This window comes from Canis lupus, chromosome 29 (genome assembly GCF_003254725.2).
Source record: "Canis lupus dingo isolate Sandy chromosome 29, ASM325472v2, whole genome shotgun sequence".
NCBI lineage: Eukaryota > Metazoa > Chordata > Mammalia > Carnivora > Canidae > Canis > Canis lupus.
The window spans coordinates 6,567,755-6,584,576 of NC_064271.1; positions in this window are offsets into that span (position 1 = coordinate 6,567,755).

Consider the following 16,822-nt stretch of genomic DNA (forward strand, 5'->3'; position numbering starts at 1 on the left):
CTGAGCAGAGAACCTAGTTAAGCCACACAGTGCCCTGATTTCTGACCTACAGAATCAGGAAGCAATAAAGGTCCTTGTTTGCACTAGAAAACTAATGTAGCATATAAGTGATCAATTTTTTTTCATACGACCCCTGTAAGAATTTTCAAAAGAAAATATTACTCATTCTGAATAGTGAATGATACTTGAGAATATTTATCATGCCAGGTAATTAGTTGTTTGGGAGGTGCAGAGGGATATAAGGGAGAATTACTCTTTTTTTTTAAGATTTTTAAAAAATTTATTCATGAGAGACACACGGAGACAGGAGAGAGAGAGAGAGAGAGAGAGAGGCAGAGATACAGGCAGAGGGAGAAGCAGGCTCCGTGCAGGGAACCTGATGTGGGACTCGATCCCGGGACTCCAGGATCACGCCCTTGGCCAAAGGCAGGCACCAAACCACTGAGCCACCCAGGGATCCCAGGGAGAATTACTTGTTAATCATATTACCGACACTTTTTTGCAAAGTCTTAGTCTTTCCAATGCCACTCTGTTTCAGGGCTACCTGGTTAGTCCTAGTTTAAATCCAGAAGCATATCTTCTTTTCCTTACGATCCCTCTTTAATGGGAATATCCAATCTATTATAGATACCAGAGAATTAAATTCTTTTTCAGGTGTAACTACCAAATAAGCAGTGTATTTTAATGATCACAAAAACCCATTTATTTTGCAAGGTAATAATAATGAGTTGCTAAAAAAATGTGAAAACTAGCTGGATTTAACCTATTGGTTTCCCATGGTCAATGGATTCATGCTTTGCCATATGTAACAGCATTTCATAGTGTTACAAGTAAATAGTTCTAAGAAAAATTAGTAAGGAGTATGTGTGGGAAAACAGATATTGAGTTCAAAATTGAATATGAATTTTTTATTTGAAAAATTAAATCATAAATGTGAGGACTTTTATTTCCCTTTTTGTTGCAGATTAATCTTAAAGATACTGGTGAAATCTATAAAGCACGCATTGGACATGACAACAGTGGAAAGGATCCTGGGTGGTATCTGGAAGAAATTAGCCTTGAAAATATAGACACATGTGAGTCGTTTTGCCTAACTGTTGACTTTTGGATATCTGAGAATGGAAGTGGAGACCTGTGGAAAGAAATGCCCATTGTGAGAACTAATAAGGCACCTTTGCCAGGTATATAATTTCCTTTCCTTTTTGATATGTATTAACAATTAAAATAATTGAGATGATATAGAATGGAGATCAACAACCTTTTTCTGGAAGGGGCCAGACACTAAATATATTATGGTTTGTGGGCCATAAAGTCTTTCAAAACTGCTCAGCTTTGCCAGAGTTTTGAGGCAGCTGCCAGAAAGATAATATGTAAACTAACAGTGTGGCCACATTCCAATAAAACTTTATTTGTGGACACTGAACTTGTAATTTCATATAAATTTCATTTGTTAAGAAATAGTTTTCTGTTTTCAATTTTTTTAACGACTAATAAATGTAAAAAGCATTCTTCACTCCTGTACCGTATAAAAACAGGTGCTGGCAGATTTGACCCACAGGCCATAATTTGCCTACTCCTGATTTAGAATATTAGGCTTTAGGATTAGCACTCATATGGCTGTTCAAAGGTGAAAGTGTGTATTCAGGGATGTATGTATGTCATCAGTTCATCTTTCTGCAGTTGGCTTTATTAGCCATTTAAATGTGGCTTCCTTCTTGCTATACTGTGTTAACAAGTATCAGCAATCATGAATTTGGGAGCACCTGAATTTCCTTACTCAGTTTTGTTTTGCCTAAAAGTGAACTCACATAATGCTTTAATTGTCTCTCCCTCCATTCCCTCCATCTCTCTGACAACCACCTTATTTTTGCCTCCACTGTTATAGTGAAAATGTTCTCTCTCAAAGGATACCACTAGCCATTTTGTTCCAAATTAAATGATTGTGTGTGTATGTGTGTGTGTGTTCTTGCTGTCCTAGACCTGTCTACCGTGTGTGTGTGTGTGTGTGTGTGTGTATGTGTTCTTGGTGTCCTAGACATGTCTATTATATTTGACAGTGTTCAACCTTCATTTGAAGAAGAAGATATTTCTAGAGGCTCTGGAACCAGACTCACTGAAGTTAGTCTTGGCTTAGTGATGTGTGTTTTGTGTTTAGCTACGTCACCCTGGGCAAGCTACTTAGCCTTTCTTAGCCAAAAATACTTCATCTATGAAAGGAGATGAAAAATAGTGCCTAGGTCATAGGATTATTTGGAGTACATGAGATAATGCACTTAATCTTTAGAATAATGTACTTACAGTGCTTTGCTCCTGGTACATAGTAATCATTCAATAAATACTAGCTATTACCATCATTGTTATTAAACATCTCTCCAACTTTACCTCTATCACATAATACCAACCTAGTTCTTCCCTGTTTTCTCTATTTTTCTTCTCTTTCTCTCACTGGATACTTTTGTTTTTTGTTTTTGTTTTTGTTTTTTTCCTTGAACATAAGGATTTAAATTCTTGATTTTTTTCTGCCCTTCTGAGCCTTTCTCTAACTTCTGTTATCAACTCTACAGAGAGGTGGAATACTTCATCTTCAGCCCTGTCCTCTTCCTAGCTTGAGTCCCATGTTCCATGGGATGATTCACCACCTCATCATCTGTAATACCCATCCATGGTCTATTTAGCCATTCCACACAAATAAAGGTAAATACATGTATACAAATAGGTATTGGGTACCAAGTGTGTGCCAGGAGTATGGAGAACCAGAGGATAAAAGATGATTTAGAAAGGGCTCCCATTCCCCACAAGTTGTTCAGTTTTGTGGTTTCAGTTATTATTTTTCGCTCTAATGACTCCCGTCTTTCTGCCTTCTCATCAGTTTCTTCTCTTCAATTTCCCTCACAAATCTTTACTCCACAGCTCACTGATACTTTGAACCCACCACACCCCCAACAGAAATCACCATCCTGCCTCTCCACTTCAGACTGTTTCCTTTAAGCCTACATGGAGAGCCTGGTCTTACTATACCAAATTCATGTTGATTAGCCTTTCTCCCAGCAGTGGCCCCATTTTACATATTCTCAATCCCTGTTAGATTGATGCATGGCACAGGACACATGGGCTGTGTGCCACAGAAATTCTTGTAGATTAATTCAAATATAGAAAAAAATATTTAGGGTAATACCAGCTTAATGAAAGGAGAAATACTTAATATTAATTCTTTATATCTTTATATATTTTCACAGTTTATGAAACCATTTAATCATAGAAAATCTCATTTAATAAATAAATCCCTAGATCCTAACAGTTTTAGTTGCCCTACAGTCATATGAGGGTAGCAGTAGTGTCCAGGAATCAGAAAGACTGAAATGGAAAACATAAAAGGGACCCAAGAAATTAAGAATTACACATCAATCCCATGATGAACATAGATATAGAAATCCTCAACAGCATATTAGCAAACTGAATTCAACTATATAGTAAAAGGATCATTCACCATTATCAAGTGGGATTTATTTCAGGAGTGCAAGGATGATTTAACACCTACAAATCAGTTAATATGATATGCCACTTTAACAAAACGAAGGATAAAAATCATATCATCTCAAAAGATGCAAGAAAAGCATTTGGCAAAATTCAACATCCATTCATGATAAAAACTCTCAAAAAGGTGGGCATAGTGGGAATGTATGTCAACATAATAAAGGCCATGTATGAAAAACCCACAGCTAACATCATACTCATTGTTGAAAAGTTAAAAGGTCAAGAACAAGACAAGGATGCCGACTCTCACCATTTTTTTTCAACATAGTATTGGAAGCTCTAGCCAGAGCAATTAGGGAAGAAAAAGAAATAAAAGGCATCCAAATTTGAAAGGAAAAAGCAAAACTGTCACTGTTTGCAGCTGACATATATAGAAAGCCCTAAAGACACCATTAAAAAACTGTTAGAACTAATAAGTGATTTAGGTAAAGTTGCAGGATACAAAGTTAATACACAATAATCTGTTGCATTTTTTTAAAATTTTTTTTTATTTATTTATGATAGTCACACAGAGAGAGAGAGAGAGAGAGAGAGGCAGAGACACAGGCAGAGGGAGAAGCAGGCTCCATGCACCGGGAGCCCGATGTGGGATTCGATCCCGGGTCTCCAGGATCGCGCCCTGGGCCAAAGGCAGGCGCCAAACTGCTGCGCCACCCAGGGATCCCCATCTGTTGCATTTTTTTACACAATCACAAACTATCAGAGAAATTAAGAAAGTAATCCCATTTACAAATGCATTGAAAAAAAATAGGAATAAATTTTACTAAGGAGGCAAAAGACCTGTATATTGAAAACTACTAGACATTAATGAAAGACATTGAAAGACACACAAATAAATGGAAAGATATTACAGTGCCAAAACAATTTTGAGAAAGTATTGCACTCCTTAATTTCAAACTCTATTACAAAGCAATCATAACAGTCTGGTATTCGCATAAAAACAGACCCATAGCTCAATGGAACAGAAATAGAGAGCCCAGAAATAAATCTGCCTACATGTGGTCAATTAGTTTATGACAGAAGAGCCAAGAATATACAGTAGGGAAAGGACAATCTCTTCAATAAATTGTGCTGGGAAAACTGGACAGCTACATGTAAAAGAATAAAACTGGACCAGTGACTGACACCATGCACAAAAACTAACTCAAAGCAGGTTAAAGGCTTGAACATAGACTTGAAACCAGAAAACTCATAGGAGAAAATGTAATAGGCAAGCTCCTTAACATAGGTCTTCATTATTTTTTAAAAATCTGACATTTAAAGCAAAAACAACAAAACCAAAAATAAACAAGTGGGATTACATCACATTAAAAAGGTCCTGTACAAAAAAGGAAACCAGCAACAAAACAAAAAAACAACTTACTGAATGGTAGAAAAGAATTGCAAACCATATATTTAATGATGGGCTAATAATCTAAAATATATAAAGAACGCATACAACTTGGTAGGAAAAAACAATCCAATTAAAAAATGGGAAGAAGTGATGTATGGAACAGATAGTAGCTACACTTGTGGTGAACACAACATAACGTATAAACATGTCAAATCATTACCCACTGTATAATTGAAACTAATATAACATTGTCAACTATACTTCAAGAAAAAGACATTCATATTGCCAATCAGCACATGAAAAGATGCTCAAATCATAATCATCAGGGAAATGCATATCAAAACCAATGAGATATCACCTCACATCTGTTAGAATGGATATTATAAAAAAGACAAGAAATAACAAGTGGTGGTGAGGATGTGGAGAAAAGGGAGCCCTGGTACATTCCCATTGTTGGTGGGAATGTAAATTGGTGCAGGCACTGTGGAAACAGTATGGAAGTTCCTCAAAAATTTAAAATCAGAACTACCATGTGATCCAGCTATTTCACTTCTGGGTATTCATCCAGAGAAAATGAAAAAACTAATTTGAAAGGATATAAGGACCCCCAAGTTTATTGTAGCATTATTTGTGAGAGCCAAGATAGGGAAACAATCTAAGTGACTATCCATGGATGAACGGATAAAGAAATTTTGGTGTATATGTATATGTCACAAACATACACACACATACACATACCAAATATATACCAATATTATACCAAATAATTATATATGTTATAATTATATAAACCAAAATTATATATACTATATATATGATATGTAATTATATGTACTAGTGTATATTATGCCATAGTATAATATATATATATAATTTTGGTATATATAATTATATGTATACAATTCTATAATTATTTGATATAATATGTATAATTTTGGTTATATATTATATATAATGAACTATCTATATATATTATTCAACCATAGAAAAGAATGAAGTCTTGCCATTTGTGACAATATGGATGGACCTTGAGGGCATTTTGGCAAGTGAAATAAGTCAGACAAAGAAAGGCAAATACTCTATGATCTGTTTTATATGTCGAATCTAAAAACAAAAAACCAAAAAGCACTGAGCTCATAGATGCAGAGAACATATTAGTGGTTTTAAGAGGTGGGGATAGGGGATGGGAGAAATGAGGAACTGTTTAAATAGATTGAATAAGAGAATTTTATAAAAGACTCAGCATGTTCTAGTGCATGAATCATCTAAAAGTGATGTAGGAATGTTAGAAATACAGAGTATATACTAGGAAAAATTGGAGCTGATATCTTCTAGAAGTTGGGGAAAAAGTTTAGAATTCTACAACTCCCCTATACTATTCACTCTATTGCTAATATCTTTCAAGAATCCATTCTGCTTTTTTAAAATGATGTATGGGGCGCCTGGGTGGCTCAAGTCAGTTAGGCATCCAACTCTTGATTTTGGCTCAGGTCATGATCTGGGTTGTGAGATTGAGCCCCATGTTGGGCTCCATGCTGGATATGCAGCTGGCTTAAGATTCTCTCCTTCTCCTTCTGCCCCTCATCCCTACCTCCTTTTCTCTCCCAAAATGATGTATAGGAAGATTTTGAAATCCCTAATATGAATAAGAAACAGATGAAATCTTATTGGCTTGATATAGTAGTTATTTGTCGAATTATAGTGTTTTAAAAAGCTATGTTTTTTGAAAAATGAACTTTATTTAAACTCTATTTGAAAACTATTTTGTATTTCTTCCAATTGCTACCTATTTGACATATGCACAGTTTGTTACATGTAAAAAAAAAAGTGGAAAGCAGTTGTATGGGTTTTTTAAAAAAATTCCAAGATACAAAAGAAACTCCATTGTGCTTTAAATGAACTATTGATTTTGGGTTCATTTAACTTTAGCAGCGATAAAGACTCAGCATGTCTCCCCTGCATCATTCTGTTCACCCTTTTCCCAAACTAGCTAATGAAACTTTATCCATTAGCATTTCTCATTTAAAGGGCTAATTTCTTAGCTGAAGTACATAAACCATTTCTGCAGCATTTTCTCTTACAAAATAATATAATGTAATACATGATACCCAGAGCTAGTCTAGACTAGTCATTTTTTTCCAGTACTGACTAATCTATCCAGCTGTCCTTTTCTCAGTTTGATTATTTACTCATTTGGGGGAAAATCATTCAAATAAGAAAACAAAAAGACAATGGCACCTCAGTGTTCAGGTTTAACTAGGGATCAAAATCTACTGGTGAGCAAAAAGCAGTCCAGGCATGCTGAGTATTGCTTTTGGAAAGTCATTCTTGATGCCAAGAGGTACATTTACTATTCTTGTGACATCAAGGAAAGCCATAGCAGAATCAAACCACTGAATTGATGCTTCTCTGGTTTAGGTTTGAAAGGAGGACTAAGGAGGGGTTGACCTTCAATATTTTGGGATTGTCTGTTCGTCTGTCAAAATATTCTGAAGCTGGCCCAGGGAAGAGCACAAAGAATGATTGTAGAGGAACTTCTTTTTTAAAATGAAGCTATTAATACTTAGGTTTGAGTCCTAGGGACACTTGAGGGTTATATTTTTTTTTAATTTAGTTGCACAAAAGGAGTGCTTTTCCTTGCAGTTGGCACTTATACTCCGAGCCAATTAATTTTGTGACTTTGCCTCTTCTTTTCAAAAGATTATTGGAATGTTTTCAAAAGAAAAGGGTTTTTTTGAGACTATTAGTCTATAAACCATCACTCTTTGGGGGCTGAGCTGGATTGCTGGTGGGATCAGAGCAATCTCCTCTTGGAGACCAGCACTGCCAAGCTGAGCCTGTTCACATGCACGGTTTCCACACCTTCCTCCAATTTTGCTCACCATCTGCCATGTTTGTGGGAAAAGGCATCAAGAGCTGCTGATCATCATGGCTTGGTTGTTCTTAATAATCTTTAGTTAATGGTCTGGTGGGCATGCCCAGGGCTGATAATAATGCTAACTCAGCTCACTGTGGCCTCTTTACAGGTTCTGGCTCCAGGCTTTCTTCAGGAGAGACCCATGAAAATAGGAGGGAAGGTTTGGGGCCACAACTCTGGCCAAAGAAATATTTGATGCTAGGTTTTGGTAAGCCTGCAGGAAGTGTGGTTCATTTCCAAGCAAGAGATAGCTCTGAGAATGTAAGAAAGTACCATCATGATAGAAATGTATCTGCTTTAAAATATTTGTATTTATCAGACTTTAAGTAGTGAGAAAATAAATGTCTTTCTGAACACTTGCTGGCAACCTACAGCAACAACCCCACAACCAGAATGGCCTTCTTAAAATCTCAGTCAGATTATGTCACTTCTTTGCCTATTACCCTCCAAGGTTCCCCAGCATACTAAAAGTAAAAGCCAAAGTCATCACGATTCCTACAAAGCCTGCTCACTCGGACTCCCTGTCAGTGTTCCTTGCCAGGCAAGCTGTCCCCTCAGCCCTTAGGACTTGCCCTTCTGTCCTGTCTGCTGGCCTATGCCTCCCCCAGCCCTCTGCATGGCCAGCTCCTTCACCTTCGATCACATTTCTGGTCCAGTGGGGCCTTCCTGGAGACATTCTATAAAATATGAAGAAATTCCACTCTCTTCCCACCCTAGCACTTCTCTCTGCAGTTCAAAGGTATTTCTTTTTCAGCAATAAGATAAATATTTGCAACCAAGAGGCACATGAAGATTCAGTCCTCAGCTGCCAATGTACATGGTCTTGGACCACAAACCTTCAGTGCAGACTGAAGTATCCGCACATGTTTAACACTGAATCTCATTTACCATCTGTTCCTGAGATCAGATTTCTTTGGGCAGTTTGTGTCAACATGATCACACCGTGATGAGTGCTGAGAAAGCTTAATTCTTGGTGACCTGAGAGAAAGCACTAAAACAGTCCATTAATTAAATCAAAGTAAAGCTTCAGCCATGGGGTTTGTCTTGGGGAAGTTCAGAAGTGCTGCCTGGAGAACTCTATAGGTACCAGAGCTCGTACTCCTGAGGTGGTGCTCACCAGCACTGCAGATACTTTGTGCAGAGTGGAGCTGTCTCCCATGGGAAGGAATGCAGAAGGCTCTGGCAGGGCAAAGTCATTCAACAGTACCTAGAAACAATTGAGCATAACGACTAACAACATGGCAGGAAGAAGTTCCCCCAAAAGTAGATAATTACATTTCATTTTTCTGATTAGGAAAGTCTTCAGAAAACAAAACTAAACAAAACTAAAACTTACATTCACTAAAAATATTTTGTGCACTTTGACAGAGATGGAGGCACAAATGCAAAGTTCATGGCCTTCTAAACTTTTTTCCTTATACTCTGTGATTGTTTATGACAACCAAGGTTGGTAGACCTGAGATGTTTTGAGAATTTGTCTCCCAGGATAGAGAAAAGAGCACTGACAGATGATGGCCCCAGGACCATTTGTTAGATGGAGAGAGCTGGGAGACTGGCTGCTCCAGAGACCATTTGGTGCCACTGTTTCTAAATTGGAGAGCTAAATATTTGGGAAGGCCTAGGTGTACAGTCTTCCAGTGAGGGCACTACTTAAGATTTAAGGTCCCATGAGTTTCACTGAAGTATGCATGTATTTAAGCTCAACTCAAGGCATGGAGTGTGTGTGTGTGTGTGTGTGTGTGTGTGTGTCCATCTACACAAAATTGCACAGAAGCATGTCTCTCTAAGATAAGTCCCAAAGTCACCAGCCAATGAAAATTTTAACAATGTACCCTGGGAGGAGATCTTAGATCTGGTTAGTGGTGATCCTGTCCTTCTCAACCATGGCCCTATGGACTCCATTTAGTTCTGCAAATAAACTTCTGGTGCCTAAATATTTAAAACATTCCATTCCAGTAGCTTTGTGAAAAGGCTGCCTTATCACCATAGAACTTGAGTATATGGTACCTTAGGTAATTAAGATATGGGCCACCAAGGGAATGAAAAGCTTCTTGGCATGATAAAATATTAGGAGGTGATCCTTCAAATGGAATTCAGATTAAAATTATAGAGCTGTACTAAATATATTTTATAAACAGTTAATTGGATTCAATTCCTTTACATGTTCATTCAAAAATCAGGCAGGTAAATGTATGAATAAATCTTTCTAGATATCCTCCAGGTTACTCCCTATGCATTGTTTTCATCATCATGTCATGGATTTGAATCTTCACAATCATGACTTTGAGGGGTGCAAAAATACAACTTTTTCCATGCTCCATAGCTGATTAAAATCACACCTCTCCTAGAGAAACTTTTTGGGGTGATAGAAATAACTCTCTATCTTGATGGTGGTAGTAGTTACAGAACTTGTAAACATTTCCCAAAACTCATCAAACTATATTCCTTAGAAGAGTGAATTTTAATACTTGTAAATCATATCTCTACAAACCTGATATAAAAATAATCCAAGCCCTTATTTCCATGGGTGATGGAAATCTTAATCATTTTAGCTCAAAATAGGCTCACTCACTTCCAAAATAAAGCTTAGTTTCTTTTGGTCAAAAGTCGGTCAATTCAGAATTCTTATTCTGCTCCCATTCCTATTCCATGCAGGTACACTAGTTCCTGGATGTCACCCTCAGATGTGAAGAGGACTCTTGGTGTGGCTATCCCTTAGGCATCTCATTCTACTTCCTCTTTAGATACCACCTTCTCCCTCTTCTGCCAGAGGAAACATGTCCTACCCTGGCTTTGTTTCCCCCTCTCCTAAACTTCCAGTGAAAAATCACATTTGAGGAATTTTTTTCAGCCCCCTCCTCAGCCATATGACATTTTAAATGTATACTTGTGGCTAAGAAATTATATATATCCCTATGAAGAACAAATATAATATGTATATATATTTAACTCTATGCTGCTCTAATAAGCAGAGGGTAAAGAATCCAAGATCTCTTGAAAGGAAATCTTAAGGATACTATTTATGGAGAAGTTAATGCTTGAAGTTGATGCTGATAAATCATCATTAACAAATGCTTGGCACAGATTCTGGCCTAAAATGATGTTTGAGGGGAAAAAAACCTGCAGGTGAAAATTGGAGGGATTTTTGTGTCACTAATGAGATGATGTTGAATCTTATTAGGTAGGTCACAAGTGTATCACCCCAAAGAATGCTGAGCTTTGACAGCAATATGTGTGCTATGCATTCCTTAAAAGATGGGAAAAGTTTTGGAATGACAATAAGTATAGGTAAATATAAAGATGAAAGAGTTGATGATATTGAGAACACAAATGAAACAAATGCCCTCCCCTCCAAACATGAAAGAAATTTTATAGTTTAGCGATGAATTGAATGGGATGACAGTTGTGGCAAACAGGCAGATAAGCAATGTTATTGGGTGCCTATGGCAGACTTTAAGAGTAAGTAAGGCTCACAGCTGCTGATGCTCCTGACTAATTGCCAGAAAGAAAAATTTAGCATCAACTATGGTAAAAAGAAGATAAAAAATTAGGGGCAAAGATGTCCAATATTTATGGATAACCTAAACCAACAAGTTAGTTCTTTCAATACTGTCACCTAAATCATGATGAGAGATATATATTAATAACTACTTAAATCTGGTGCTTTAAGAGTAGTTATTTGCAGCCAGAATAATTTATTAGTAATTCTGTCTTTGAATATGTTCGAGTAAAATGATCTCTTCGAGTCTGTAAAACATCCATGTCTAGAAACCCAGCCTTGTATTTTTCAAGTGTTTGAGATAATCATAAATTTTCTTCTAACTCACATTTTTGTTTTGTTTTTTTTAATTTTTATTTATTTATGATAGTCACACAGAGAGAGAGAGAGAGAGAGAGAGGCAGAGACACAGGCAGAGGGAGAAGCAGGCTCCATGCACCGGGAGCCCGATGTGGGACTCGATCCCGGGTTTCCAGGATCGCGCCCTGGGCCAAAGGCAGGCGCCAAACCGCTGCGCCACCCAGGGATCCCTAACTCACATTTTTGACTTACTGTTGCACTCCGTCAGGTTTTCACCTTCTTCTGTGTGGGGTCCCTCTCTTAGGATAGAGATAATTTGTTAATATTCTATATTTTTACAATAATGCAGGTCTTTTAGCCAGAACATATGGCCCTACCTTTGAATCAACAACATTGAGACCTGACTTTTACGCCCAAGGAGAGACTGAACAAAAAATTCTCTGAGATCTTCACTTGCTAAGACTTGTTTAAAACACATTGTGTTTTAGGGTGCATCTAAGTAGCATGTTAACTAGGCATTCTTTAAATCCTCCCTTTCTTTAAGTTAAAGGAAGAATTTTGTATTGCCTTAAGGATCATGAAAAAGTTTGGACTTAGAAACTATTGTTATGAATTTATCATTTAAAACAACTGCATGCTTTTGTTGTACAACTACAGCAAATGGTTAGTGAATTATATAAATCCGTACAATTAAAGTTGAATCAATGTTAAAGATTTCAGCAAAAAGTCTGTTTCTGTGGGTAGGATTATATGTTTTCTTTCAATTTCTAATTCAAACTATCGTAATTCTTTTTGATGTGGTTTGAGAATAAAATTTAGTGATCAACTATGATATCCACTCTGTTCTAAATATGTGGTACATTTAATTCTCTTTGAATTTTAGATGGCAAGTGATTTTTTTTGTTGGTCCATGAGTATTAAACTTAACTTATAGGAGCTCCTGGGAATATAGTGTTAAGAAATATTTGAGTTGTATAGGTTGCCTGCAAGGTGCATGATTTGATCATAGGGTAACATGAGTTACTGTTGTCTTTGTGCTCTAAGCATATGATTCCTGTCTAAAATAATTTTCTATATATCTTTTTTCAGTCCTTTATTTTTTTTTACTTTAGATGTGTTTTAATAGTTTATGTCTTCTATTTTTTTTTAAAGTTTTAAACAACCTCACTGTTCACCTGAAATAAAAAAAAAAATCTCAGTAAACAGAAGCATGACTTCCATAGTAAGACTTCTGATCACACCTGCCCACATTACTGTTTTCATAAAGAATTCTAGTATAAGTTTTGGGTTAATGCAGTTCAGGCAGTTACCCACGTTGTAAGACTAGATCTTCTTTATAGGAAGTTTTAAAGATTTCTTTGGTTGTCCTAAATTCATGAGAAGTGTTCTAATTTTTTGCTTAAGCTCAGCTGAGTTTCACTCTAGGGTATTTTAGAATATGTAAGACTCCTCAAAGAAACTGATTTATCTTCTCTGCTTACACCATTTCCCAGTATACCACATTTGTCTTTTTAAAGGTCAGGCACGATGGAAACAGGCAATGTTTCTCACTTACCTTGTTTTCTTACTTGTTGGATTTTCATGTCTGAGTTCTTTGGAAATCCAAATGTTAATGTGAATTTCTATAAATGCAACTGTTCAATTGCACAGAGTATGAATTATAAAGCATCCTAGGACTTGGAATAAAAAGTACTCATTGTGTCCAAGATATTACTCATATTAGTTGTATCAGCAAGAGCAATCTCTTTCCTAATTAGCGACTTCTACCAATGTCTCAGAAATTGCCTTAATTCTAAGATCAAATATAGTGGATTATAATTTGCTGGTACCTCCCTGGTCTCTTTTTAAAAAATTTAAATTTGTATCTCTCTAAGATCTTTGTATTTTTTTATGTCAAGAGCACTATTAAACATCTCCATTATTGGAGTGTGATCTCTATGAAATAGCAGCATGAGTGGCCAGCTGTGATTAGAACAGCCAAACTTCGGGAGGAAAGTTGCCACTTTCATCTAATTAAGAGAGAAGAGAGTTATTATTTTTTTTTAATATACAACTTTTCATAACAGCCGTGAAAGTATGGTGGTTAATGAAAGTGCATAATTGCTAACGAAAATCATTTTGCAGCAGTAGTTTTGGGAATAGCTGAGAGTCTTATGAATGAGGTAAACATGGAGTAGCCGAGAGTATGTTTGAGTAGGGGTCTGCGTAAGAGAGGCTTCTGTCAGCTAGATCAGGCAACATTCAGCTGTTTTTCAGGTTGTCTAATACATTCAAAGAGAAAATAAAATGAGAAAGTTAATATCAGATTTTTGACATTGCAGTGGTGGTCTATGAGATCTGCATGTACACAGGCACTAAACCAGGGGCAGAGACAGAGGCTAACATACTTATCAACCTCATTGGCACCAGAGGAGATTCTGGGAACCAAAAGCTTCATCAATCCAAAAATAACAAAGTCAAGTTTCGGCATGGACAGGTAATAGAAAGATCTTTATTGATTCTTACCAACCATCTTTCCTCTAATTTCTTTAACTAAAAAGACACATAGAAAATTCTGGAGGTGCTCATTTGATACCAATTAGGAAGTCTGGGGAAGTGTGGGCACTTTTCAGAGTGTATTGTACTGTCTGGAGCTGAGTGGAGGTGGGCTTAACCAGGGACAGTGCAGCCATGAGTAACTCCTAGTTTTTTCTGCTATTAAAGACAAACCAAAACCAAAAACAAAACTGCCAAGATTCTACTTCCAACTAGAGCACTCTGGTTCATAACAAAGTGACTATCTTGCTGACTGCTAGAAACATTTGATGAATACCTTTTAAAATTGGTGTTAAAGGCATTGGGTGGCTGCCAGGGCAGTTAGGGTGTGAGTCCAAGATCCTGGAGAGAAAGGAAGTGTGCAGAAGAACCTGATATTCATCATAGCTTTCTACCATTTGTAAGTGGAATCAGGAAGCCAATCAGAGAGTGGCCATGGAGAACTCCCAATGCTGTGTAGAGATTTAGAAGGTCTCATCAGGCTGGGATTCAATCTGGACCCAGCAGCAAAGATAGGCCCTCACAAACTCCCACTTGAAAAGTAGGACCTTCATGTGAGTTCTCCCAAAGCAGAGACTGGGACAGGTCCTGTGGGTGGTTAATGGAGGGAGGAGGAGGGATCCTAGGAAGCATAGTGAAGGCAAGAATGTAAAGGAGAGAAGGAAAGAGGAGGAGCAAAGTTAAGTATGCATTCTAGAGGTCACCTCTGTTGACAACAAGGACTGGAACTTCCAGGACCTCTGCTGACAGATGGGCACCAATGTCAGTGGTGGCTAAAGCCATTGAGCAGGAAGGAGCACAGTCCTGGGGCCTTGCACAGGCGGCCCTGCCCTGAGGCTTACTCCATTCTTAGGCGCAATACACAGCAGGCATCCAGATGGCCAAGGCAAGACCTCTACATGGAAAATGACAAAATATTACTGGGAAATTTTATTTTTTATTTTATTTTTTATTTTTTTAAAAATTTATTTATGATAGTCACACAGAGAGAGAGAGAAAGAGAGAGAGAGAGGCAGAGACACAGGCAGAGGGAGAAGCAGGCTCCATGCACCGGGAGCCTGATGTGGGATTCGATCCCGGGTCTCCAGGATCGCGCCCTGGGCCAAAGGCAGGCGCCAAACCGCTGCGCCACCCAGGGATCCCACTGAGAAATTTTAAAAAGTCATAAATTAATAGAGATAAACTATGTTCTTGGATTGGAAGAGTCAATATTATAAAGTTCTCACTTTTCTCCTAATCTACAGTTTCAATGCAATATACCAATCAAAATTACCTATTTTTTATTTTTTATTATTTTTTAAAGATTTTATTTATTAATTCACGAGAGACACAGAAAGTGAGAGGCAGGGATAGGCAGAGGGAGAAGCAGGCTCCATGCAGGGAGTCTGACGTGGGACTCGATCCCAGAACTCCGGACTACGCCCTGACCTGAAGGCAGACGCTCAACCGCTGAGGCACCCAGGCATCGTCCTTAATTTTTTGTATGGAAATTGGCAGTTGAATTATAAAATTTATGTGGAAGGGTAACAAGTCAAGTACACCCAAAATAATCTTGAAGATTATTAAGAGAAAAACAAAGCTGGAGGGCTCACACTACAAGATATTGAGATTTATTGTGATGTTGAAGTAATTAAGACAGCATTAATTGGTACAAGGCAAGACAAATAGAACAAAGAAAAAGGATAGAGAAAAAGATCCACTTGTCTTGATGTGCAGCATCAGGGAAAGGCAGTAAATTAGATATTAGAGAAAAAAAAAAGAAATCATGAGCCCTATTTTACACTAAATCTTAAAACCAACTCCATACAAATTTAGGTCTAAATGGGAAAGGTAAGACAATCAAGTATTTAGAAGACAATATAAGAGAAAAATCTTCATTGGTCTTGGGGGTAGGTTAGGATTTTTGAAAAACTTAATGGTCATAAAATACACACATGAAATTTGCCACTTTAACAATCTTCAAGTGTATAATTCAGTGGCTTTGAGCACATTCTTTCGCACTGTTGTGCAACCATCACCACATCTAGCTCCAGAACTTTTCATCTTGTGGAACTGAAACTATGCCCACTAGACAATAACTCCCATTCTCCTCTCTGTTTCCCCCAACTCAACCCCTGGCAACCACCATCCTACTTTCTGTCTCTGTGACTTTGACTCATTTATGAACCTCGTCTAAGTGGAATCAGAGTATTTGTGTTTTCGTGACTGGCTTATTTTACTTAGCACAATGTCTTCAAGGTTCATCTGTATTGTAGCTTGTGTCAGAATTTCCTTTTTTTTTAAAGGGTGAATAATACTCCATTGTGTGTATATACAACATGTTGTTTATTCACTCATTAGTATGAATGCAACTTGGATTGCTTCCACCTTTTGGCTACAGCAGCATTGTGAATAATGCTGCTATGAACGAACATGGGTGTGCACATATAGAGTAAGATTTTAAAGACAAAACAGAGAAAGCACTAAGCATAAAGGAAAAAAGATAAATTCACACCACTTTATCAAAGACCTCTCTTCCTTAAAGAGCACCATAAAGAGAATAAAAAAGGCAAGTCACAAAGTGGGAGAAGATATTATAAAATATATCCTAGCAAAGGACTTGTTTCCAAACTATAAACAGAACACTGACAGATTAACAAGAAAACAGATAACCCAATTTAAAACATGAGCATGACACTTGAATATGTCCTTTCTAAAAAGAGGA